General features: G+C 47.6%; 1 protein-coding gene across 5 annotated transcripts in view; it reads left to right on the plus strand.

The window, feature by feature from the left end:
* Nucleotides 1–26,656, plus strand: part of PDZD2 (PDZ domain containing 2) — a 326,315-nt gene that overhangs the window by 194,870 nt on the left and 104,789 nt on the right. The window contains exon 1 of one of the 5 annotated variants that reach the window (XM_070411949.1): nt 17,064–17,272. The exons of the other annotated variants lie outside the window; for them this stretch is intronic. The gene's annotated coding sequence lies outside the window, so the exon portion shown is untranslated. Of the gene's footprint in view, nt 1–17,063; nt 17,273–26,656 lie in introns of those variants that run through there. 5 annotated transcript variants of the gene reach the window in all.

Here is a 26,656-nt window from a genome sequence, read left to right on the forward strand (position 1 = left end):
GAAAGTAAAAACATTTTTTTACCATATATAATGGAATACAAGTTCCATACATAAGCAAGATCTTCTATAAACAGGTTTTTGACCAACATAAATATATATACGGAATAGTATATTTTGTCTACTAATAGTATACTATTCAGTGCACAAATAATATACTTTATTAATTTAATTTGCACACATTTAAATTTTAAATGCAACATTAATTTTGGATATTCTTTTTCCCACGTATATAGTTTGTGAAATAAATTTATTCACACTCAGAGCCACATTTTACGTCATCTAAGTCCATTTTTCAGGGCTTATCACCTTCATTTCTGTCGTGAGAGATGGCAATGTGATGTCCATATGATAGTGCTGTCACTGGGGCTTTTATCCGCGGCCAAAGGGGCCCATTCACATAACCCCAGCACAATTCTCCAGTTCCTTCACCCTGTAATTGAGAAGATCTCATAGTTATATATGCATTTAGTAGGTGCCCAACGCTCAAAGATGCTTCACGCGTATTAATTCCTGCACTCCTCCAAGCCTTGTGAGAAAGACACCTCTAGTTCCTTGTACTGATGGGGGCTGAGGTCCAGAGAGGTCAAGTATTTTGCTCAAAGTCACACGGCCCACAAAAGGCAGAGCCAGGACTCAAACACGGCTGTAACGGACCGGAGTTCATGCTTTTAACCACCAGGCTGCTCTGCTGCAAGGAAGTCCAGCATTTAACCGTGAGGTCATTTCCCCCACGAGTAACTGTTAAATTCACCAGTGAATTTCTTTACCCTCTTTATTTTAAACGAATTCTGACCTCTGTTTAGAAGCATCTAAAATTGACATTGATTGAGTCTGAGATAATTGTGTCTTCTCCAAATAGTGCTTTTTCGCCCAAATTAAAGTAATTGAAAGAGTGGTTCGTAACATAATTATATAGACGAAAATATAAGACAACGTCCTCTTTTATGAGGATAATTTTAGATAAAAAAATGTATTTGGTATGTTTCTGTGTATTAACCTGTCAGCCAAGTCAGTTGGCGAAGATTGGGGCAGTAGCTGTATTATTTCTGGAACAGCTTATTCCTAGACACTGTGCTAGGCTGCTTACACACATTTCCTAGCTTTAGTCTCTCTATAACCCTGTAAGATAGAGAGCATTATCCCATTTTGTAGATGAATACGCTGAGGCTCAGAGGGTATGAGAAATTGCCCAGCACAGTACAGAGATTGGGCAGTGGAGATGAGATTTCAACCCTGTCCAACCAACTCAAGCCTGTGGCTGTGGGTGACCCCGGGTGGCCTCCGGGCACAGGGCACTGGGCATAGAAGCCCTGACTTGGCACATGTGGGCCCTGCACTGCCCAGCCAGTGGGCTCCCACCGCCCTTCCAGCTTCCTCTTCTTTCCCTGCTCTCTCCCTTGCTGAGCCAGCAGGGCCTTTGGCTGCAAACCACAGAAATTCCTGTAGCTCCTTTAAGCAGAGCGGGACGTGTTAAAGGATGTTAGGTGGTTCACAGACTTTCTGGGAAGGACCAGGCATCAGACTCGCATGTTGTGGAGCCGGGAGAAGAGCCAAGCCACATGGTGGGACTGTTCTAGTGGAAAACCACGCTCCTCGGCTCGCTGCTCAGGCCGGGACTTGAAGGGGAAACCGCCGAACTGTGCCTCCCTCCACTGTGAGCACCACCGGCTGGGGCTCAGCGGGCGAACCCTGCCCACTTCAGCATCCAGATCTGGTCGGTGAAAACAAGCTGCCCTGTCTGCTCTCCCGATGTGAGGGAGATGAGAAATGTATGTTTTTCTGATTTTCCACTAACTGGGAGTTGATGCATCAATGCACAGTGTCCACCGCACTTAACTCACCCAGTTCTAGCCCAACCCTGGCTGCACTGCATCAAGACTGACGAGTGACCGTCCCAAGTTCCTCTTAGTGCTGGGACTTGTTCTCCTTGCTCTGCTGCTCCGACGGTAGCTGGTACAACCAACAGGGGGCCACACTGAGCGTCCTCCAGAAAAAGTACTCACCTCCCAAAAGGAAACGCACTCGGTAGAGGTGTCCATCTAGCATGGCGGTACTTTCCCAAGTCATGTTTTACAGCGGAAGCCTTTCCTCTGGGGTTGGGGTGCTCATTGGAGATCATCTGGTGGTGGGGTGGTGGGGTGCTCCGGCAGGAGCCGAAGCTCCATCCCCAGCCTCCATCCCTGGAGCCTCTCAGGCTTTGTGTGCTGGGTCCCTCGTCCTGAGCACCATGATAACATGTGAGAAAAGGGTGGCATCGTCCTTCTTGATAAGAAACACACTGTTCTGCTCTCCTTAAAGACATATGACTGAGTGATGTGCAAAGACTTGCCTCATATTTTATATTTCATTACAATAAGCTTAATGACAGTCCATTACCTCCTGGTCAAACAGCTGTAATCAAAATATAAGAGTTTCTTGACGACAACTCAATAAAAATAATTTCAAATGAAAAGAAAAAGAAATACATTGTGTATTTCTTCTAGGCTTCAGGTTTCCACCTGAGAAAAGCATCACTTGGAGGCCCAAGTTCTGACAGTAATAGAGACTCGGAAATGTGTTGATTGGCAGAATAGTGTAGACGTGAAAGGAACAGGAACCCAGGAAGTTCTGATGGTCTGCTTCCCCGCTGGGCGACCTCAGGCAAATGCAGTCCATGTCTCTGACTACTTACCTAGTCCGCAAGATTGGGAAACATACAAACGCTAAGACCCTAAGAGTTATTGTAACAGGTGAAGGTTCAGATGCTGGACACAGTGTCTGGCACACTGGTTTCCAGTTTTAAGAAGCCACAATCCCACTGTGTGGGGCCATTCCCTCCACGGCTCTCGCTGCCCACATGGGTTTCTGTCTGTCTAAGTTTGCGTCATCAGGTGAATAAGCAGTTCAAAGTTTAAGTCAAGATGGCTGGGGAAAGGAAACCAAATGGGGGTCTTGAACTCCCTCCTTCCCTGTGACTGGTTTAGAGGTTACCTAGGATTCGAGGGAAAGTCGGCAGGAAGGATCTTGGTTTGCGTTTTCCTGGTCATCTTGAAGTCCTGATTTGGCCAGGGACTTGTACCCTATGTATTCATTTCCCTTCAAAGTTCATTTGGCAGCAACAAGAAGAGGAGTCATTTGCATTTTAATTGTGTCACTCTCCTCCCCCTCCCCCCACCCACAGCACTCTCTCGCTACTGCTGAGAGCTGGTGCCAGATGTCACTCCCTGCATCTTGGTGACACACACATCAACGTTCGTAAGTCTTCAGTGGTGCCAACCCAGCCCCAGAAGGCCTCAATGAGCTTCTCCAAGGCCACGTGATCCCAGAACTGAAAAGCGAGGAGAATTCTCAGTTCCAGTGGCACATGCCCATGCAGCTCCAAAACGTGAAACCCTTGGAGTTTTGTAAATTAAACTCACTAGTGAAAAGACTGGCTGCATGCAGTGCCATTCCCAGAGATTCATGCTAAAGATTCTGTTCTTAACACAGGGATCGCATTTTGAAACAAATTTTTCTGAGAGGATGGGACACGTCTGAGGGGACAACTTTGGCATTTTCGGAGGACAGATGTGAGAGTAACCCAATGCTGTCTGGTGCCCTGGCCGATGCCCTTTTCTTCAGTGAAGAAACTGAGGCAACAGTTCAGTGACAAAGGTTGACTTTATTCCAGCTGGAAACTCAGTTGAAATCGAGGCGGCGCTCTGTGTACATATAACACGGAATTGACATAGAAAGCAGGGAGGCAAACCTGAGCTCAATAGAATATTCTGACATGTGCATGTAAGGGAAGTGGGCTCGGCATGAAATATTCTCAGTCAGCCTGGCGGGGATGAGCATATGCAGAAGCTGAGTTCAGCAAAATGTAGGACACAGAGAAATACTTCAGTGGTGAAAACGTGCCTAGTCGTCACTGGGGGAGAGGCAAAATTTCAGATATACAGGACGGGGCAAAAGTAGGTTTACAGGTTTGTATGGAAAATAATACAATAATTGATAATATAAGAATAAACTTTCGCATGCTCACAACTGTAAACCTACTTTTGCCCCACCCTATACATTTTTATTTCTTTTAAAAGGCCTAGGAGGGGCTTCACTGGATACCTTTACTTTCTCAACCCCTCCACCTTCACCCTCCTCCCCCCAAAAAATTGAGAGAAAAAAACAACTCATGGATGAGGACAACAGTGTGGTGATTGCCTGGGGTGGGTGAGGGCATTGACTCTGGGGGTGGTGAACATACAATACAGTGTACAGGCGATGCGTTGTGGAATTGTGCACCTGAAACCTATAGAATTGTGTTAACCAGTGTCAACCCAATAAATTCAACAGAAGGTGTGGAAGCCACAGTGGATGTTTCCAGAACTGTGCACTATTGCAAAGGCATATTGGGAAGACAGAGCACCTGCCCTCCTGTTGCCTGCACTCTAGTTGGGCAAACATCTCTCAATTGACATCGCCAGGTTTTCTTAGATTGCAGCTGTCCAGTCCCCCCCTAGAAAAGCTGATCCTGGGCACAGGTGGCCCTTTCTAGATCAGTTTCAACCTTGTAGCCTTCCCTACATTTCATCTGTACTCCTGTTAATGAGCCACAGACCTTCTGTGCCCGGGGTCTCCCACAGCCTGCGTCTTGTCCTCCCCGTGCTTAGCCAGAGAACCATCTTTGTCCGAGTCTTATCCCCAGGCATTCCGGCCCAGAGGCAGGCAAACTCTCCAGACAACTCCTGTGGGGAGAGAAGGGCATCTTGGGTTTGACAGGCAGCACCCTGCAGGCCCCTGAGCAACCACTGCAGGCCCCTGAGCACACCATCTCATCTGTGTACAGGGCTGAGCGTGTCAAGCCCGGCGCTGAGGATGTGAGGGGAAGGGAGTTGTGATTGGCCTGTGTGCTCGTGCATGTGTTAATTAGGTTTTTTTGTTTCAACACTTACCCTGGGTAGAAACAAACATTATTCTTCTCAGACATGTTTTTGAAAAACAGCTGAAAGGACCAGCAGTCTGCAGACAGGCTAGTGAGTGCTTGGCCTCTCCCTGAGCACAGTCCCATTTCCACAGTTAGCAGGAATTTTCCTTTTTCACTGGGCACCTTCAGACCAGCCCTTTGTTCAGGGACCCTTTCTACAGAGCCTGTTGAGCAGACTGTATGGGAGGTGGATCTGGAAGGGTTGCGGGCGTCTCCGTGGGCACGTGCAGGAGAGCCTCTGGGAAGAGGGCACGGGCCCCATATAGGCTCCTGTGGCTCACAGATGTTCATGAAACCCAACACTGCATCCTTGGAAGGCAAACGGTTTTTTTCATGCTGGAATTTATTTTTTCCAGATATTTTCTAGATGCAGAACACTGTGTTTACAAAATAAAAAGCTCTTGTAATGGGTCCATCCCAAGAACAGGGCATGGGTGTCCGAGCTGGCGGCTGCTGCCTGGGGCAGGCACACCTCTCCGGGGTCCTTCAGCGACAGTTGGCCATATCCGAGGGTCGGCTTCCCCGCTGGGGTTGCGGTTGTGTGGGAAGGGAGGGGCCTCTGTGTGACTCAGCCAGGCATGGAGGCCTGATTTCTGCTCCCATTGGGTCCCTAAGTACCTCTGAGCCAGATGTAAGCGAGTCCACCTGTGCCATCTTCATGTTGACTCAAACCCGGGGCTCCGGCCGTCCCAGCCCAGCAAGCAGACCGTGTGAGCTGGGCGTGGCACCGCTGTGCCTTCTGATACCGTCTGGTGTCCTCATTCATGGGCGCCTATTTTTAGCCTGGGCTTGCCCTGATTTGAGCACCACTTTTGCAAGGCTCTGACATGCATGTGTTCGGTTGTTTCCTTCAAGGATCCCTGTTCGGAGGCCTTGTGCCCGGCTGTTCCTTGGTGAGAGCATTTCATTTGGCCAGAAAGGGAAAACAAATTCAGATGCCCAGGAAGGGAGGGGGGCCCAGGAAGGAGGGGCCGTTTCCTTGAGTGTGAAATAGGATAGAGGTGTGGACCTCCTACCAATATCAGTCGGTCTTTACCGAGGCTCCTGTGCTGATTGTCGTGATGGGCGGTACAGTCCATGTCACTAGTTTATGAACTCGGGAGCCCTGTTGGCAAACATGGGAAAGAGGTGGCTGGCGTGGGAGGAAGAGGTTGATGAAGACAGGCGCTGCCGCTTGAGCAAAGGTGGGGCACAGCAGCCTTTGGAAGGTTAGAGGAGACGCGTGGGGTGGCGAGGAAGAGGGGTCAGTCAGGTGAAGGGCTCAGTGACCACGGTCAGGGGTTTGTATTGGATCCAGAGAAACTCAAGAGTCGCAGGATTGGTGGGGGATATTGTTAACCTGTGGTCAAGGAGAGTGAGGAAGGAAATCAGAATAGGGAACCTTTCCACTGGAGGATGTATAGAAGGAAAGAGACATCTGAAAGGCTTTGCCCAGAGCTCAGAGCAGAGGTGCCCACGGGGCTAAAGGGCGTGCCTCGGGGCAAGCAGGGGTGTTGAGCTGGGTAAAAGGTTAGTGGCACCTCCAGCTGCAAATGTGAGCCTCTGCGTGGAACGTGGGTGTACAGCACTCCTGGGATTGAGAGGTTAAAGCAGAGAGAGAACCATCTGGAATCACACGTGGGCATCGCTTGGGGTGTTGCAGAAGTCTCCCCCAGGTGCATTCCAGGAGCGTCTCCTGCGGTGCCTGGACTCGGGATAGCCTTTGTTTCACTAGCACAGCTCTGATGGCGCTGGTCCAGGCTTCTCCGTGGCCCTTGAGGGAAGCCGCAGTCTTTACAAGCCCTGGTCTTGGTGAAGACAGCAGTTACCCTGAAGGATAGCCAAGATGGTGTCCGTGGAACTCCGGGCGGTGTTCCGAGTGACTTCTCGGGGAGAACCCTGGGCGGCCTGTGGTTCCCTTTCCTCCTCTTGTCAAGTGGCCACTGGCCTGAAGGGAGCTGGCAGCCCCTTTGGGGACCACACAGCGCTGACTCCGGGGTTTTGAACACTGCCCTTCGTGAGCACACTGCTCTCCTTCCCACTTTCCGCTTTGTCACTTTCAGTGAAGCCTCGGGCTTGGGAACCAAGACAGGCCGTGTAGGATTCGGTTAGTGAGCTGAACAAGGCAAAGAGCAGAGAGGAAACTTCAATGAAGAAATAGAGGAGCAAATAGACTCTATAACCACCATCTATTGAATGCCCAGTGTGTGGCCAGTGCAGGGACCATCTAAAACATGTCATCTCTCTGTTTTAGCAAAAACTCGGTAAGTGACTAATGCTTTTTCAGATGAGGACGCTGCAGCAAAGAGTGTCTGTGTATTATTCATCTGGCTAGTAAACGGGGGACAGTGAGTTTAATCCATGGTTGTCTAATCAAAGTTCACTCTCTTTTTACAAAATATGCTGCCCCCCAGGAGGTTTCATCAAGGACCGGCTTAGATCCTCTGTGACAAATGGAAAGAACATACAGGATTTGGGAGAAAAGAACCTAGGATTTGGGACCGGACAGACCTGAATATCTCCCCCTTCTGTGACTTAGGGAAGTTACTTAAACTAAGATTCCACACTCTCTGCCATAACCTGCAGGGCTCCGGGAGGCCTCTGCCCTCCACAGGCGCTCTGAACTCTGCGTGAGCAACACACAGTGGTTGTGACTAAAATAATTTTTGAAGCTTTTTTTTAATCCTTTAAAAATTAAAAATAATGTTTTTTAAATTACAGTTTACACTTAATATTATTTTGTATTAGTTTCAGGTGTTTTCAGGTGTACAGCATAGTAGTTAAGATAAATCATATACTATACAAAGTGTGCCCCTGGTATTTCCAGTACCCACCTGGCACCAAGCATAGTTGTTACAATATTATTGACGATATTCCCTATGCTGTACTTTACATCCCCATTACTGCCAATCTGTGCTTCTCAATTCCTTCACCCTTTTTACCCAGATCCCCAGTTCCCCTCCCTCTTGCAACTATACCATCCTGATCGTGCCTGATCTGCTGATCTCAGAATTTTGTGAATCTTTTGAACCCAGTTTATTTCCTTATGGAGTCTGATATTATGTGTGCGACTTAGATGGTGAAAGCCCTGCACAAACTTTTCTTCATATGTTTTAAAAATCAAATTTGAATTGGTCAATGCTGGGAGGACCCCGTATTCTTAGTCAGTTGAGTAAAAACCGAGGAGACTTCACCCTCATGCCCACCCTCCTGCAAGGCCTAGAAGTCTCGTGCTGTGGCTGCTGGTCTTACTGCCAGGATTTGCATTGTTGCAGGCCAGCCAGGCACATTCCTGTGTCTTTTGTTTTTAAACTGTTTTAGATAAGTTTAAGACCTGGAAGTCACCATTGCCTGAGTCCCATGGGAAATCTCCTCCAGTTATTGAGAGAAATTCTTCTGGTGGGAAAAAAAAGAGGGGAAACAAATAACTGATTGTTTGGAGGCTTATAGAAAGAAATTTCCATACATGACCCAGCTTCCTCACCCATGCTTCTGAAAGCCAAGGTTTTGTAAGGCGCCTTCTACCTCACAGAACCACACATGATTCCAAGAGAAGATTCTTCCTGGTAGAGATGAGAAACACCTTAGAAGTGCAGCGAGCCCACATTGTTGTGAGCACAGTGTGGTTTTTGATAGATTTCTTCCTCTAAGGGTTCACTCCACCCTTCCCCACTTGAATAAGAAAAGCTACTAATTTTTAATCAGATTGTAGACTTGGTAAGCTTGGTGGGTTTTTTGTTGTTGTTGTTGTTGTTTTCAATTTTAAGAGGAACTATTTTGAAATCTGGAAATTGCAGCCTGGGCGCAGAAAACCTTGAAGACTCTGAGTGCCGCAGGGAATCCCATTGCCACTGTTACTCGCACGAGCGAGCAGATGGAGACAGGGAGGGAAGGAGGCGGTGAGTCACAGAAACTGCTTTGAGAAAACCGTATTTCCAGTTCACACAAGTTTCACCAGCCCTTCTGAAACACACTGCAGCGCAGCCCAGTGAGTGATGCTTGTGCAGTCTGGTCAGGTGACCTAGCGGCATAGGGTGATCGGTCCCCTTGGTCACTTAAAACCTCGGCAAGAGTTGAAATTGAAGCTTATTCTCCTGCTGCTTGGGAACCACACCCGGAGCTCTGCCTCCTGCTTCTGATGTGTGTCTCTACAATCTACGCACATCACGCACGAGAGTCATGGCGGGGTCGTTAAGCATCCATATCACCCTAAGTTCCTGAAAACCAAGTGAATGGCAACACTTTCATTATCTGACAATGTCACTGTAGCAAAAATAAAACAGAAAGGGTTGGCAATCCCAACCCTGGCCCATTGTTTTTGTTTCCTTGTGTGACGTCTTCGTGGACGTGATGGTGGCCTGAGTCACGCTTGTCCAGTTCATGTCCTTCCCAGAATGTCTGTTAATAAGCCTGCCGTTTGGCATGTTCTGCATACTGGCGGTGTCAAGTCAGGTGCATCGGCCTAGACGCAATTGTCTCGAGGTGCAGTGACCGTGAGGAGTTGCCCGCTTTTCTTTTATCCACCAGGGAAGGGGAAATGTGGAATTGTGGGACATGTCAAAACCTAGAGGCAGCCTTTAAGGCTCTAAAGACCCACTTCCCCTGGAAAGTTGCTTCTGATTACCAGCCCATGGTGACACCTCCCCATGGAAATCCTGGAGCCCTGACTGCTTTTATCCATTGCTTCCCATTTAGCACGTTGCCCTGCAAAGGTGGGGATCATTCATGTGGACGGGGTCCCACCTGCCCCCTGAGTTTGCACAGCACGTGTGCTTAGAGGAGACACTCACTAATTACTTGTCTGTTTCTGGTCTTAAAAGATGGCCAACCTCTTGACACCAACAAGACCATGTACTGAAGTTTTGGGGAACGGTCTGCAGGGATGTTCACAAAAATTGATTCCTAGGGAGCCCGCGGCCCTGAGAGGCATTCGAGAGAGGCCTCAAGCTGCATATGGCTGGTGACGTTGGCTAAGGAAACCATTTGTCCCCTCTGCCCAGATGAGTGTGAGTTACCACTGATGCTCAGGGCCCGATCGACAGTGTTGCTCAGCTCTGTGGCAGGATCCCCAAGAGTGAGTTCAAGTTGTAATGGGGCTGGAGAAAGAAACTACTTCTAATTCAAAGGGTCGATTGGACTGACAAGCCAGGCTAAAAGGTGGGGGCTCGGCACTTAACTCATGACTAAGACGGCTGCCGGTAGGTCTGTGGTTTGTCCCCGGCTGGGGGCCAAGGACGCCAATGCCTTGAAGTCTGGGCGTGTTCGGTTCAGCTTTCTGTGCGGAGCCTGTGAGAGGTGCACTTGGTGGTGAAACTCATAAAGTCTTTCTGCTCCTCTGAACTTAGATTTTCCTTGCCCCAAAGTGATTGGTCCTTTTCTCCATCTATGACCAGGAGAAACATGCTCATCTTATTGAATGGATTGACCCAATCCTCATTAATGGGCCTTGACAAACTAGCTGAAGTGACCAATGGCCCTAAGAGACACATGTCCCTGCCCGGGACCCAGCCCCTGGGGCTCACCCATGTGCACTTCCTATTCAGTGACAGGTACTCTCTGACCTGGTGTAACTCTCATCGCCTCCACCATCATTACCCAAGATGACACTTCCTGAAGCAAAATGGCCAAGTTCAAGGTGCCCACCTTCATGTAGATATGGAGACAGGCTATGTAGATGTGAATAGTAAGGAGAGAAGGATCCCATCCTGATGGATGGGCTGAGTTAGGAGAGCTGGCACTTTCCTGCACACAAATGGAAATTCTTTTAAAAATATATTTCTATTGATTTCAGAGAGAGAGAAGGGAGAGCGAGATAGAAACATCAGTGATGAGAGAGAATCATGGATCTACTTCCTCCTGCACATCCCCTACTGGAGATTGTGAGCCCACAACACGGGCATGTGCCCTCACCAGGAACTGAACAGTGACCTCCTGGTTCATAGGTTGACGCTCAACCACTGAGTCACACCGGCTGGGCACAAATGGAAATTTAAACCAAAAATTGAAGGTGGATAAGACAGATGGCCAAGGAGAATGCCTAGGAGTGCTCCAAAGAGTCTTCCCCAAATCACTTGTTTCCCATAAATAAGCTACCTTATAAAAAGGCAGGGGTGCGAACTGCTTATAAAGTAAGATGTGGACACACCGGTCACAGGAAGGGCTTGCATGCAACACTTTGCAAACGTATTTGACCTTAGAGTTCTTCTTCCATAAGCATGTCCTCAAACTGGTAATTTGCAGAGAGCATTTTTGGAAAAACTAGAGTAGGGTCATTAGAAGGATTACAAAGAAAGAACATTTGGGGAATGAAAATTTAAAAGGACAGTGAAACTGTATCGAGGACCTGAGACAAGGAAGTTTTTTCCTGTCTTTCCATTTATTTACTAGAACTTAGGAGTGGGCAGGGCTCTGGAGGGAAATACAAGAGGGAACTTTTCTGTAAATATTGATCCAACACTTCCACCCTGCACAGGAGCCTCGTGGAAGCTGCAAACCCAGCCCCTGGCTGCATGATTCAGCTCAGGGTGTTTGGAATTTTGGCTCTGAATGCTTTAGGAAGGGCATGTCTGCTCCAGTCCCCAGTACCACCCTTTGCTTTTGCCTAACCTGCTTCTCACATTCATTTAATTTTCTGCATCCTGACAACATTTATGTTTGCAGCCCCCAGCATGGGGAGCCATTGTGGTAATAATAAATACAGCATAAGCAAGCTCTCTAAGAACCTATATGGCTTGTTCTTTTTTGCAAGGGACTGTCTTGAGCATTGCTAGCAGCATCTGGCCTCTACCCACTATGCTAGGAGCAAGCCCTTTCTCTCCCACAGGGGTAAAATCTTCCCCAGTTGAGAAACACTGGTTTATGTGGAAGCATAGATACAACATGAAAAAGAGCAGTAATCAGTGTGTTTCATGATAAGGGCATTGGGGCTGGATCAGCAATGGTCTTAGGTACCAGACAACGAGCTTTATCCTTTGGGCAATAAGAAGTTATTAGAACATTTCAAGCAGTTGTCATGTCTTTGCTATCAGATATCTCTGTGTGCAGAATAGATTGGAGTGAACAACTGAGGAAGAGAGACTAGTTTGGATCCAAGGCCCACGAGTGTGACAGAATACAGGAAAGGGGACGGGTGAAAGATTTAAGGAGTAGAGTTGACAGGACCTAACCACCGAATGTGAAGGGAAGAGAGGAGTCGGGTGACTCATTTGTGCTTGAGTGACTGGGAATTGACATTAATTAAAAGGGGAAATATAGGAGGGAGCACTGGCTTGAGAGAGAGCCTGATGGGTTTATTTTAGGGCATGCTGAGTTCAGATGCCGGTAGGACAGCCAGCTGGAGCAGGGCAGGAGGCCGGCCAAGGTTGGGCTGAAGCTCTGAAGAGATGGAGGAGTTGGCAACTCTTTCTTGGTGGTGGTTGCTGTGGATGCAGAGGGGGAAACCCAGGATGGGGAGAGAGAGATGCCGGTGCCTCTCCAGGTCTCACCTGGCCAGCCAGGAGGAAGGAGGGAAGTCAAGGATGGAGGCTGAGAGAGCTAGCCGTACGGTCTAATTGGGCAGATTCAACAGCTAAGAAACAGTTCTGTGCACATATAAGGACCAAAAAAGCATGCTGGCATCAGTCTATGCTGCTGGTTTGCATAAGGTGAGGGTTGTGTGAGCTCCAAGGGAGCTTTACAGAGGAACAAGCAGGCTGCCGCTGCATCGAGCTTTCTGCAGGTGTGTGTGAGCCCTCGTGATGATGCAGGAGTCAGAAGGGAGCCGGCTCTCTGAGTTTGCAGGCCAGGCTTTCCCAGCGTGCACGGGCTGCAGGGTGTTCCCACCGCCATCGACATCATCATCTCCCATCACAGCACGTGGAAACAAACCGAGCACCTTGTTTGCTTTCATAACTTCTGGGAGTTATTTTTGACGAGGAGATGGGAAAAGAGAGAAGGGAACTTTCATGCTTCCTGTCGTTCTCAAGTCGTTTGTGAACTTTACCTAACGGCAAGAGGTCGTCTGCACTTTGCCTCTTTAATTAATACGAAGCATGAGAGCCGCAGAAGTGGCCAAAGGGAAACAAAATCCAGATGCCATTGGCTTTTTGAAACATATGTATGTACACATAAGATGTAAAAATTACTGCTTTAACCATTTTTTAAAATTATTTTGAGTATTATTATTACTACTATTTTAATTGATTTCAGAGAGAAAGGGAGAGGGAGAGAGAGATAGAAACATCAATGATGAGAGAATCATTGATTGGCTGCCTCTTGCACGCCCCCTACTGGGAATCCAGCCCACAATCCGGGCATGTGCCCATGCCTGGAATCGAACCTGGGACCCTGCAGTCCGTAGGCCGCACTCTATCCACTGAGCCAAACCAGCTAGGGCCCACTTTAACCATTTTTAAGTGTAGAATTCTGCAGCATTAAATCTGCTGACATTGTTGTGCATCCATCACCCCCATCCATCCTCAGGACATTTCTCATCTTGCAAAACTGAAACTCTGTACCCATTAGATAAGAACTGCCCATTCTCCCCTCTCCCAGCCCCTGGCAACTACCATTCTATATTTATCTCTGTGAATCTGACAGTTCTAGGTGCTTCCCATAAGTGGAATCATGCAGTATTTATCTTTGTGTGATTGGTTTTTTTCCCTTAACACAATGTCTTCAAGGTTCATTTCTCTTGTACAATGTGTAGAATTTTCTAACCTTTTAAGGCTGAATAAGATTTCATTGTATATACATAGACCACGTTTTGTTTATCTACCCATCAGGCCATGGGCAATTTAGGTTGCTTCCACCTTTGGGCCATTGCTGCTATAAAAACCCGTTCATGCCCCCGTTTCCCGTTCTTTGGGTGTGGACCCAGAGGTGCCCGCTGGCTTCTGTGGCATTGTTGATCCCTCTCTCTGTTGGGGATTGCTGGAACCGCTCGCCGTCTCCCCAGCCTTCTGATGCTGCCTTTGTTTGTTACTCCTCTGCTTTGGCTCATGGGAGAGTCTCAGGTGTGTCCCTAGGCCGGGCTTCCTGACCACCTGGAGAGCCGTGACTGAGCCCCTGCCTGTGGTGTTACATCTTGCCCACCAGTGCCCTCCTGGAGTTGGCACCAGGAAGATCTAATTTCAGTTCTAATCTCAGTACTTCCACTCATGTGCCGACCTTGGCAAGTTTTCTCAATTTCTCTCTGGGCCTCTGTTTCCACATCCCCACAGTGACAAGGTTGAACTAAGCAAGATGTAGGGTCCTTCCCAGATCACAGAGAGGGAGGTACAGTGGCCTCCTAAACCCAGGAACCAAGGTGGGTGAGAGGAAAGCAGAGCTCCAGACTCCTAACCTGGGTGCTTTAACCAAAAACTCCGCCCGAAATCGCAGGTGCTTAGATGTTTCTGATGGCTTGCGTACTTGCTACCTTCCGATATGCGCTGCATGGCTAGTTTTGTAAGTAAATGGAGCCGTAATATCCCTTAAAGCAAAACGATGTGATCTGTATTACCCACCCTTTGTTGAGAGAATGGGACAGAGAGGTGGAATAACAGGTTTCACAACTATAGATTTTTGGCAGATGTCACAAACTGACAACTGGAGAAAACACTCTATAGGCAAATTTTACTTCTGATGAAGACTAGCTTGGTCATGGGCCAAGAAAAGTTTTAACCCCCTTCTTCCCTTATTTCTTTAAAAAAAATGTAAAGGACAGACTTCTTCCTTCTCCTTAGTTTACACTCAGAGCAAGACCCTCTCCTAAACCAGGAGCTAAGTCCTAGGAGGTCACCCGTGTGATCACGTTCAGACCCCTGGGTGGCAGAGGAAGACTCGGAATGGCCTCTGGTTGCTGGGCTGGGTTTGGAGACCAGGCACTAATCCTCCCGTCGGTTCTTTCTCTGCCCACCATTGAAACATTAGATCTAAACGTGTACCTAGCGAGGTCTTGGCTTTTCTCCTTCCCCTCATTTGTTAAACTGGCCAATGGGAAACTGTAAAGAAAAAAAACTTGACTGTTTTGGTTGTCCTTTTCCCTAAGGATGTGGTGTTGGGAGGTTAGGGTGACTGGAATCCATTTGGAGCCTGTGTGGAAATAGATAGCATTGTCTTTTTAGGAGACATTTGAACCATCTAATTTAAAAATAAGACTTTCCTTAAGTCCTGGTACTACCAAGTCATGTTTTTTGTGTGTGTTTTTTTAAAACATATTTTATTGATTTTTTACAGAGAGAAAGGGAGAGGATAGAGAGTTAGAAACATCGATGAGAGAGAAACATTGATCAGCTGCCTCCTGCACACTCCCCACTGGGGATGTGCCCGCAACCAAGGTACATGCCCTTGACCAGAATCAAACCTGGGACCCTTCAGTCCGCAGGCCGACGCTCTATCCACTGAGCCAAACTGATTAGGGCAAGTCATGTTTTTTTAATGTATGAAAAATTAAAAAACAATTTTGAGGACTGGAGAACTTCCCGTGGTGATTGGGACCAGCTTATGACAGTATGGGGAACATAGGGAGGAAACCCATATGGGATGAGACTCTAAAAGAAATGAATAGATTAGAAAAGACAAAGATTAATCCCAAAACCTAACAGTCCTCCTCAGTTTTTGGGACCATGGCCTTAGACCAGTGATGGCGAACCTTTTGAGCTCGGCGTGTCAGCATTTTGAAAAACCCTAACTTAACTCTGGTGCCGTGTCACATATAGAAATTTTTTGATATTTGCAGCCATAGTAAAACAAAGACTTATATTTTTGATATTTATTTTATATATTTAAATGCCATTTAACAAAGAAAAATCAACCAAAAAAATGAGTTCGCGTGTCACCTCTGACACACGTGTCATAGGTTCGCCATCACTGCCTTAGACCAACGGCTCCTCTTTTGTTCCTGGTGATTGTAGCTGCTCGGGGACTGTCTGTACGTTAATGACAATATGTTTTTCTCATTTAAATAGTTTCTGTAAATTTTCACATCTACCATGAAGGCCGTAGGGTTTGGGGGACTGTGTCTCTGGTTGATGGATCATGAAAGATCCCTTTGGCTCCAGCTGCAAAATAAGATGAGTTTTACACATAGTGGAAGTCACGATGTATGTGTGTGTTGGTTTGGAGGAGACTATTTTTAAAAATTCTGTTTCCTGACAAAATTGTAGGGAGTAAAAATCAAATCATCTTTTTGTTGCTGACATTCTAGCAGGAGTAAGTGTTCTCAACAGCTGGCTGGTCCTCTGTGTTTGCTAGTAGTGGTTTGGGTTGCAAGATGGGAATGTGGTAGATGTGTTGGAGTCATCATGATAAGTAGCCCTTATATACCCATGCGCTTCTCTTTAAAATTATTTAAAGTCTCAATTTTGATTCCCATTTGAATGCAATAAAAAAACCTGGCACTTTAACCCTTTGCGGTCCAATGTTATTTTTGGAATTCAAACAGTCTGGTCCAAATTAATTGACGGGATTGAATGTTGAACTTTTTAATGTTCTTATTGCTTGACGTTGGACCTGCTCCTAGCGCCTGGTCTGTCGAGTCAGCCTCGAGGTTGGACCGAAAAGGGTTAATAAGTGCAAAATATTTCATTCATTGTGAAGTGTTAGGTCTTGGGGTAGAAAGTTTCTTGGCCTGTCATACTGGCTTCACTTTTTTTTTTTTTAACTTATATTCAGTGTTGAAAGTATTACAGATGTGTCCCCCCCCAACCCCTCCCACCATTGACCCCCTTCCCTCCCTGCTCCTCTCCCCTCCCCAGGCCTTCCCTGCACTGGCTTCACATTTTTTATGTATGTGAAATGCACATTTTGTTATATTTTTGTTTTCTTGTGCCTGAAGTCTTCAGTCCACCTCAAGGGGTGTAGGGTTGTCTGTATAATGAAACTACCGTGATTCCATCACCAAGGTGTGCGTGCTGTGGTGATGGAAGAGGTGATCTGCCGATGCCTGCAGGAGGAAGCCCCGGATGACTTCTGCCAGGATCTGAATGCCCCCCCTGGCCCCATACTCCCAGAAAATTAAAGTCGTCTTTAGTAGCATGGATTCAGTCCGCTCGCAGGGCAAGGGTTGGCTCAGTCTCTTACAAACACAGTTTAGCTGGATGTACTCATAAATGAAAAATGATCTGAGTGCTGTGGGTGGGGCCCTCGAGCTCAGGAGGTGAAGCCGGGAGGAGGGGACAGAGAATCGGCTCCTGAGTTAAGAAGCATGGGAGGCCGGCGGGGTGTCGGAGCACACACCGGCATGGCTTACATCGCTGTTGATAGTTAATAACCCAGGATGTTAAAGAACTGAACGGAGAAGGGAAATGAACCACAACAAACTTTGGAGTCTGTCCTAGGGAAGAAGCTGTGAAGCACAGAGGAGAACACGCATCTGACCCGCTCGTGAAGCAGGTAGGAGGGAAGAAGACCTGAGAGGCGAAGAGAATTATCTCTCTGAACACCACTTGTCTTCCAAGAAGTGTGTGAGAAACGAGGAGACGATATTGACATAGGAAACAGACTTAGCCTGAATTGTGCTAGCGGTCCAAGCAGGAGTTTTCCTGTTACTAGTTTGGCTAAATGACAGTTACATTCTAGGGGTTGCTTTTTTTAAAAAAAAAAAAAATCACCCCAAATCATGTAGTGTTTAAATTGAAACTGACTTTAAATTTGGGGGTGATAAAGGAACTGCCGACATTGTTTTAGAACAAATACTTTGAAGGTAATCAGCCAGAAACTGATTTGAGGCTAGACCGTTGCTATATTTTCCTATTCAGAGCCAACACGGTGCTGTGCTCATTTCTGCTACTTTTGTAAGTAGATGTATAGCAGCTGTAAAATGTCCAGAACTGACGGGTCCAAGGTGAAGCCTGAATGACTAATGTTTTCTCCATTTTCTCCATTAAGGCAGGGAATTGCCAAGGAAAGTGTGGGTCCTGAATATTTGTTATGGGGGCGGGAGGGAGGGAAAGAGGGGCAGAGAGTCAGAAATGGTCACAGTGACACGTCATACTCAGCAGTAGAAAATAAACGAGGAGGGCCATGGATTGCAGCCACACGCGAGGATAATTCAGGCTGGTCTGTGGTTCCTGTGGTTCCTGTGGTTGTAGCTGAGTCTCAGAGCATCCTTGCCATGGTGGGGGCTCAGGATAAGAGAAGCAGAGCAGAGTGAAGACCATCTCAAGCCTGGGTTTCTGAGCCATTTCCAGGCCTGGCTTCTGATCGGCGCCTGAATAATTTTGCATGGGTTTCCCCCTAATGAAGTGGTCAGAGTGTTGTTGAATGGAGCTAACATGGGTTAGGTCAGAAATGGCATGTGTGGTCAGAGTGACAGGAGCATCAGAATTAGGTAAAGAACTTGATTTCAGTTAAATAGACCAACCTGAATACTGGCGCTCTTGGATTTGAGCTTTTGAGAATGCCTGTTTGCCACAGGGGTGTGCCTGAGAAGGCAGAGGTGAGAGCTGCTTGCTTGGCGCTCATTGGCTGGCTGCTGTCCTCATGCTATGGTGGCCAAATCTTGTGGCTTTGTCTTTTAGGCCTGGAGGGCTGGGAGATGCCTGTGCTTAGTCAAGGCAGGCCTGTGTACTTTATTGCTAATCTCTCTCCTGTGTGTGTGTGGCGGGGTCTGGGTGGGGTGGGGGGGCGGGGGGGGACAACAGCACCTCCTGTGGTCTTTAAAAAACTCTTATTCTCACCTGCTGTCCACCTGTTGGGTAGGTTCCCTTTGTCTCCCACCCTTCACACTGTCTGTCCCAGGTGCTGTTTGCATTGGATTAAGCTGAGCTGGGGGATAGGCTCCTTTCCAGGGTCCACTCTGAAATCAGTCAGAAGTCAGAAAACTATGGCCTGTGGGCCAAATCCAGGTTGTCTCAACCTGTTTTTGTAGGTCTTGGAGCTAAAAATGCATTTTATTTTATTTTATTATTTTTAAAATATATCTTTGTTGATTTCAGAGAGGAAGGGAGAGGGAAAGAGAGAGAGAGAAAAACATCAATGATGAGAGAGAATTATCGATCAGCTGCCTCTTGCTTGCCCCCCACTGGGAATCAAGCCCGCAACCGGGTATGTGCCCCTGACCGGAATCGAAACTGGGACCCTTCAGTCCGTAGACTGACGCTCTATCCATTGAGCCAAACCATCTAGGGCTAAGAATGCGTTTTACATTTTAAAACATTGAAGAAACAAAAAATACAGGACACAGCCAGATATGGCCTGCAAAGCCTAAAACATTTACTATCTGAGCCTTTAGGGAAAATAGCTGCCAACCCCCGGTTAACATCACTCATAAGCTGTGGGATCCGTGGGCTGATGCAGCTCATTGAGTCCTTCACAGTTGAATGGGCTATTATTTTGGAAAATGATTTTAGTTACTCAGTCTGTGTTCAATGGCATTATCCAGAAGGGTAGATTTAGGGACAAGGAAGTTGAAGATTTTCTGCAAGGTCTGAACAATGGACATGAACTCTGGGTCTATGGTTAGATCTTCACCACCACCACCCCCTCCCCCCTCATTGGTGCAGCTGCTCATGAAGATACCTATGAGACACACCCATGTTGACCATGTCCCCTGCTGGGAGAACCTGATGGGGACCAACACTCTGCTAACTCACACAAAAGTGAGTTACCTCCTTCTTTCTCTTGAGAACTGTCTCTGGCTAGACTTCTATAATTTACATGGTTTGGTGTTGCCACTTTGAAAAAAAAAATAAGAGAGAGAGAGTGTTAAGTGGATATCATGTTTTCTCATATTTAGAACAGTTTCTTTATTGCTGTCTAAGAAAGCTTACTGTAGACCCGCCAGCCTTCCCCCAGAACATGTCATTCTCTGCGAGCCAGCACAGTATGCTGGCCTGGACATGGAGCTGGCTTCTGTAAGAAGCTATAGTCTGTTGCGGAATACAGGAAAGTTTTCACAAAAACATTACGGTTTAAGAAGAAAAATAAAATAGCTGGCATAGTTTTTCCCCCACAGGACAGTTCAGTCATCTATCCTCCTGTATTTGCAAATTAGATGCTGTCAGTGGAGAAGAATGGGGGTGGGGCCTAGTTTGACGGATGGAAACAAGTGAGGAGGGGTGAAGCTATGTTCAGCGTGGTGCCCATGGGAGCTGGCGCCTGGAAACAAGATGGCAGCAATGCACTTGACCTGTCGATGTCAACTGTAAGGGCGGGTCCTTTCATCCACCTCCTGAGCCAGGCAGCACCTTTGTCTGTATTTGGAAAGGGGATTGGCTCTGAGTTTAGAGATTAAGCAACCTGCTATTCCTGTATGCACTGGAATTTCAGACACCCTCAGAAACCTGATTTGCGTAACTGCTGGAACCCAACTGGAAACCAAGCCAATGGAGGCCTGGACTCGGCAAGTGATGGGCAGTTAGAAATCTCAACATGTGAGGGGAAATGTCAAGATTGCCCAAGAGGGTGTGGTGCTGCTGTGTGGCCCGGCTCAATGGGCAGGCTCTGGGGTGAAGAGTCATGTTGGGTTCCCAGAAGGCCATGATCAGAGGATGAGTAAGTGCTTTCTCTGCATGCACTTACTCTCGAACTACCTGGTATTTCAAGGTAGCAAGAGGGACCTGTTCACTTCTGAAGCATGCGACCAAGCTGGCTTATGAAAAGACAGAGCAGTCAGGCAGGCAAAGTCTTATCATGAGCTAAAGTGGAGGACAAGCTGTGAACAGCCCCTACTTAGCCCACGTATTTATAGAATGTTGGGAAGGCAGAGTGTTCTCAGAGTTGGAGCACCTGCCCTTTGTCTATCTGAATAGGGCTGGAGTGTGACCTCTTGTATCAGCTTTGTCCTGATGGTGAATGGAATAGAAGATTGAGCTAGATGTGTTCATATGTGTGTAAACCTAGAGAGGAGGAACAGCCAAGCACAAAGAAGTTACGATTCTGAGTTACAAAGAGAAAACTTGAGACCTTTTCCATAAAAGAGGGTCAATAACTTCTGCCCCTCTTAAGAACTTCTGTAGGCAATGCACCCTCTCACTTCTAGACCCGGTTTCTATACATTTCCTGCAGTGGGATCAGAGGCTGTTGCACAAAATCCCTCTCACGCTGGAGGTCCCTGTTGGAGCTCTGTCTCTTCCTTAGAAAAGATGAGAGCATTCCTCCTCCATTGACATGCACCTGTTCGGCTTAGCAGGAGAAGCTGATTGGGCTCCACTAGGAGACCTTTCCATGGCTTTGCTGTCCCTGCGGGCACATCGGCCCCATGTGTCCTTGGTTTGTGAAATCCAGGTGTGCATTGTGTGCAGCCACACTACGACTCCACAGGGCACGATGTGAGCGTACGGTCTTGGCTTAGATATAAGGTCCCTCTACAGTGAGTCAGACCAGAACAGCAATTGACCTGGGACTCTGGGTCTGCCTCCTTTTTATCATCCGTTCCTGAAGAAGCGCCCCAACTATGTTTCACATGCACCAGAGGGAATCCACACTCTGAGGGACCCAAAGTGACTCCTTAGGTCAAAGACAGGCTCGCCCCACAGTTGTATTGTTTGTAATATTGAGGTGTAGAGGCTATCAGGTTGGCTTAGAGCAAGATACACTTGGACCATCTTTTTTTGCCTTTCTCATGTCCACACTATTTTCCTCCCTACTTTAGAAGATGGAAACCAAGTTGGAAATTGGCAGAGAAGGGCAAGTCTGAGAAAGGGCCACCGGGGCCCTTGAGCATCAGTTCCGTTGAAAGGCCGCTATTTCAATGAGACTCCTCAGACTTCGGGCCAAAACAACAGTTACAGATTGCTTCCTTAAAGAGTAGATAGGTGGCCTTATGTTTATCTAGTATATTTCTCCAGGCCTTGCCCTTTTAATAAAAACTGATATATTTTTGTGAGCTCTCCTCCCTACCCCTCCAAAAAAAAAAAAAGTGGTCCTGCAGTGAACAATTTAGAATTCCCACCGAAATCAGAACATAAATGGAAGTGCCCTGAGGGGGGGGCGGGTGGGGGTCAGGGCAACTCAAATGCACCATCCCTGCCCTTCATTTGAAAGGCATGAATCTCGGGCCTCATCATGGTGCTCTCCATGGGACAGAAACCCTTTAATTTGCCTTTGCTGCTGTTTCCGCCCCGTTGGCAAAAGTGTTTTTCTTTTCTCCTGCTGGCTGGCTCTACCGGCAAGAGGGTCTGTCTTCCAAGGAGCCCCCGTCAACTTCACCTTGCAGCCCTTTGACTTAAGCTCCCAGACGGCTGCCTGTGGGGTAGAGGGTGGCCTGTTGGCAGTAAGCTGCTGGCTTTGGAAAACATCACAGGTATTTTATTATAACAGATGCAAGACAGTGTTGGCAGGGGAGCAATCCAGTCCTGGAAGGGAAACAGAAAATCACCTCCGAGCACTGCAGGGAAGAAAGTGGCAGAAATGAAGGCTGCAGTTGGGGTTTGCAAAGCTGAGTCCATTGCACAACTCTTTTTACAGGCTAGAACTTGCTTGACTTCAGTTTCTCCCTCAAGTGAGTCAAGGAATGTGAAAGAGAATGGAGCGCCAGAGCTGAGCCGAGTGGTATACCTGGAGACATCCTGGTGTGTGAAGGTTTTATTGGGTTCCCAGTGGCCCAGCCAAACTTTGCGTGGTGGACAGCCTGATGGTTTCCTGATGCTGAGGCATCAGACACTCTTATGTCTATAACTAATTACACATTCTTAACGAGTTTCTTACCGTAACAAAAATTGAACACCTCACCTTAACAGTGAGTGGAGTTAGTTATTTCCAGTCTCACTAGAAGAAACGTTAGTCGTCCCTATGGTGTTCTGGAGACTTAATTAATGACATTGTTCCCATTAGGATTTCAGAATAGGGAGAGGTGGCGATATCAGTTTTAGTGTTTTTGTTTGTTTGTTTGTTTGTTTGTTACTGTGGGTTCTTCATCTTCTGCAGAAACTGGCATCTAAAACCTACACAGTCTTGAAGCAGAGCTATCAAACATTACATATAGTCAGCCCCCTTTTAGGGCAGTGATAGTGAATAACACTGTGTTGGTTTTTAAAATAAATTTTACTCTGATAGGGTTTGCTATGATAGACTCTTATTATCCACAGATTGACCCTCAAATCAATGAGGTTTCCTGGGCTTCCAGCCTATTTTCTTTCTTGTGATCGTGGCTTAGATTTCCAGGCCCTGAACCGGGATAGGTGGAGAACCAGATACAGATAATGCAACTAACTCATCACAGGCTGTTCAGACTGCAGGGTTCGGCCATCCTTTCCCGATGAGCACACCTGGGTAAGGAAACGCTAAGCATGAGCGACAAGTGTGTTAGTGAGGGAGGAGGGTTGCGAGCTGAAATTAATGCGTGGTGCTCGCAGGGGCCAGGAGACGTGGCTGTTTTTTAGCAAAACTCTCTGTGTAACATTGTGTCTCACATCTGTCGGTCTTTCTTCTCTTTGGTAAACACGTGGCCCGAACGTGTTCCCTTGATCTGTTTTTGTGAGAGGAGTGCCTCGCTGTGTCGTAGCCCCTTTGCAGCCAGAGTTCAAACCAAGCGCCAGGTGAGCTCCCGAGGCTCCTGTGCTCGATCCCGTTGTGCCTTCAGGGCACTTGGGTTGAATGTGAGGAGAAAACAGCCCGCAGAGCAGCGTGGGGGCCTTGGATCTACAGTTTTGAAATTCAGGGACAAATCGATTTTGGCTTTTTTCTGAAAATGGATCTTATTTTGAGAACCACAGTTGACATGGCTGTGGGAACTGTTGCTTATTCTTGGCAAGAAAACTACCTCGAAAAGGTGTTTATGATCCAAGAGGCAGGGAGCCTGCCCCGGGCTCTGGCAGGGCAGAGGGAGCCTTTCAGAACACAGTGTCAGTGATTTACATTAAACCCACACTCATCTGGAAGTGCCTGTGCACACAGAGCAGTCAGCTTCCTGCGAAATGGGATTGTTTTCATTACTCTTGGTGATGGGATTCAGAATGTAGCCTGGCGTGTCTGTTTCCGAAACACTTAGACCCCAGCCTTCGGGATTCGATCAGAAGTACTTATTAAACATCTAAGTGCTTAGCTCTGTGGTAGGAACTTGTGTGGAAGCCAGCTGACATAAGCCGAAAAGGCAAATGCGGTAGCTCTTGGAGAAGGAAATGATTCGACCCAACAAAGGAACAGAGAAAACCTGTCTTCAAGGCTACCCGTTTGACATTTATTTACATCTTTATTTACCAAGAGAAAAATATTTATCCAGGACAGCGGCGTTTAGTCTAACCTGTGCATCACCTGGGGATCTGGATAAAATGCAGATTCCTACCCAGTGGGTCTGAGGTGGGGCCTGAGGTTTCTGTGTCTCTAACAAATTCACAGTGGCCACGCTGTAGTCCCACAGCAAACCAAGTAAATGCCTGTTTTCCAAACTCGCTTCCAGTCATTGTAATCCATCTTAGTTGAAGGAAATGGCTTAACTATGGTAACACTTGGTAGTGGCAAGAGATGTCCCAGGAGAGGGAAAGGGGGAGAATCTCAAAAGACAAGCAAACCTCACCTGCTTCAGAGTGTCCTGTGCTCCAGAGCCCGGAGTAACTGCCAGGCCTGGGAGAGGCTGCCAGGCGGAAGGGCACGGTAACAGACTCGGGTGGCTCTGCCACGGGAATGCCTTGCCAGGAAGCAGTTGCAGCTGCAGCCCTGGTTGGGGCCAGGTGCACTGGGAGCCGCGGCACAGCTGCCCGCCTGCCGCCGCCTGCGTTCACCATCTGATCCCTGCACACACCTCGTGACCATATGCTCTGCTCCGAGGAGCTCAGCGTGTGGCGCCCTCCTTCCCCCAGGGGTGATTTATTAAGTGTGTCCTTAGATGATGCTAGTTGTATATCACTGTAAGACTTCCATGCACATTTGCAAATTAGAGGAAGGGCCCTTGGCAGAGAGTCTGAGAGGAAAACGTCACTGCACCGCCGAGGCCCAAGCAGCTGTCTTCAGGGACCACAGCGCCCCCAGTTCTCACCTGCTGTCTCCGCAGGGTGTGCTGCCGGCCTTGGTCAGCCTCCTCTGCCGCACAGGTAGCTGGTGGCTTCCTAGGGTCGCCACAGAGGTCCGGAAATCCAATTCTGTGTAAGTACCAGAGGGAACTGATGTGCTGCTCCCGGGAGACTGACATCCAAAAGCCATTTACTGCCTGACCTGCATAGCTCAGTGGTTGAGCATCGACCTATAACCAGGAGGTCATGGTTTGATTCCTGGTCCAGGCACATGCTGGGTTGCAGGTTCGATCCCCAGTGGGGGATGTGCAGGAGACAGCCAATCAATAATTACCCCTCATCATTGATGTTTCTATGTCTCTCTCTCTCTCCCTCTCTGAAATCAATAAAAAAAAAAATTTTTAAAGCCAGTTTACTAATTCCTAGTGAAGGAAGGACCCTTCCAGTGATTAAATATGTGACTGCCATCTTTGTTTGTTGTTTGTTTTTGCCATCTTAGCCCGAGCTTCTCAGGAGAGAGGTAGTTGAGTATGAGGACTCAATATGGAACAAGTCGCAGGAATGTTCCAGACACCCAGACTCGGGGTTTTCCCTCATGCCATTCCCTCATGCTCTGGGCTCACCTTAACTAGAGTCCCCCAAGACCATTCCTGCCCTCACCCCGATTTCTTTTCCATGATTCCTTCCTCCACCGAAGTGACCCACCAGATGTTCAATTTCAGCTTCCATATTTCCAGGCCCTTCCAGCCTGAAACCTCACCTGTCCTCCTGGACTGGATCCAGGTGCTTCCTGGGTCTCCTTGCCCACCTGCCCATTCATGCATTGTCTCTGGGGGAACTGTGTGTGTGTGTCGGGGGTGGGGGGCGGGTTGTGGGAGGTGTTGGGTAGCAGGTGAGGCTTCTGTAGGAGAAAAGTCATTACAGGGTGACTCTCTTACTATTTCTAACTCTCTTTATCTTTTTTTTCTTCTTTTAACTCTTTCTTACTATTTCTACTTTCTGGGCCAATTCCCTGTAACTCCAGCCATGGTGATCCCAGCTTTGAAGAAACATAGGTGACACTTTGGGACTGGGAGAGTTCTTCCTGAAAAACATGCTGTTTCATACCAGCCTCCCCAAGAAGACTCCCTACTGATCACTGACGCCCCTGGTTTCCAAGAGGCATTTCATAAAGTGCAGAGTGCAGTGCCCCCAGCCCCAGTTCCGGGAGAGGGTCTAGCGTTGTGCGTGTACAGCATTCCACAGGAGTTGTGGGATCCCTCTGATGGGCGCCACCCGCTGCAGAATGCTTTTGTGTCACTGCTGTCCTGTCCCCAGTGGGCAGAGGTGACTGGGGACCTGTTTTAGTTCTTATTTATACTTTCCTTTTTTTTTGCTTAAATTATGTATGTAATGAAGGTGTGTCACCTTACATAGTAGTCTCTCTCTTCTTCCTTTTCAAATAAAAGGCTCCCAAATTATCCTTATATTCAGCCAAGTCTGAAAACCCTCCTTATAGACCTGTTATCTCAGACCCAGAGCTTCATTTTATGGAAACAGGTTTAGTGGCTGAACTGACCTCAGGGGATGCCATCTGGGTTCCTGTATGGAGGCCACACCCAATACAGACCCGTTGCTTCTCAGGGGCCTTGTTTCTGGGGTGTCACATTAGAGGAACAGTAATCAAATGCCCAGATATGTGGGATGTGGACCAAATTTAACCCAAACATTGTCCCCAGTTCCAGCACTAAAAATGTCATCCTGTGGAAGCCATCTGATGCTTCCACAGTGGACAGTTGAGGCCCCTGGAATGCACAGGGGTCCCCCCACCTCTTCATTAGATCTCTTCATCCTTCAATGCCTCATCCTCCCCATCTGGAAAATGAGGATAATTCTGCCTGTGCTACCT

Source organism: Myotis yumanensis, unplaced genomic scaffold, assembly GCF_028538775.1.
Source record: "Myotis yumanensis isolate MYYU_CA2020_CCGP unplaced genomic scaffold, mMyoYum1.0.hap1 SCAF_4, whole genome shotgun sequence".
Taxonomy (NCBI): domain Eukaryota; kingdom Metazoa; phylum Chordata; class Mammalia; order Chiroptera; family Vespertilionidae; genus Myotis; species Myotis yumanensis.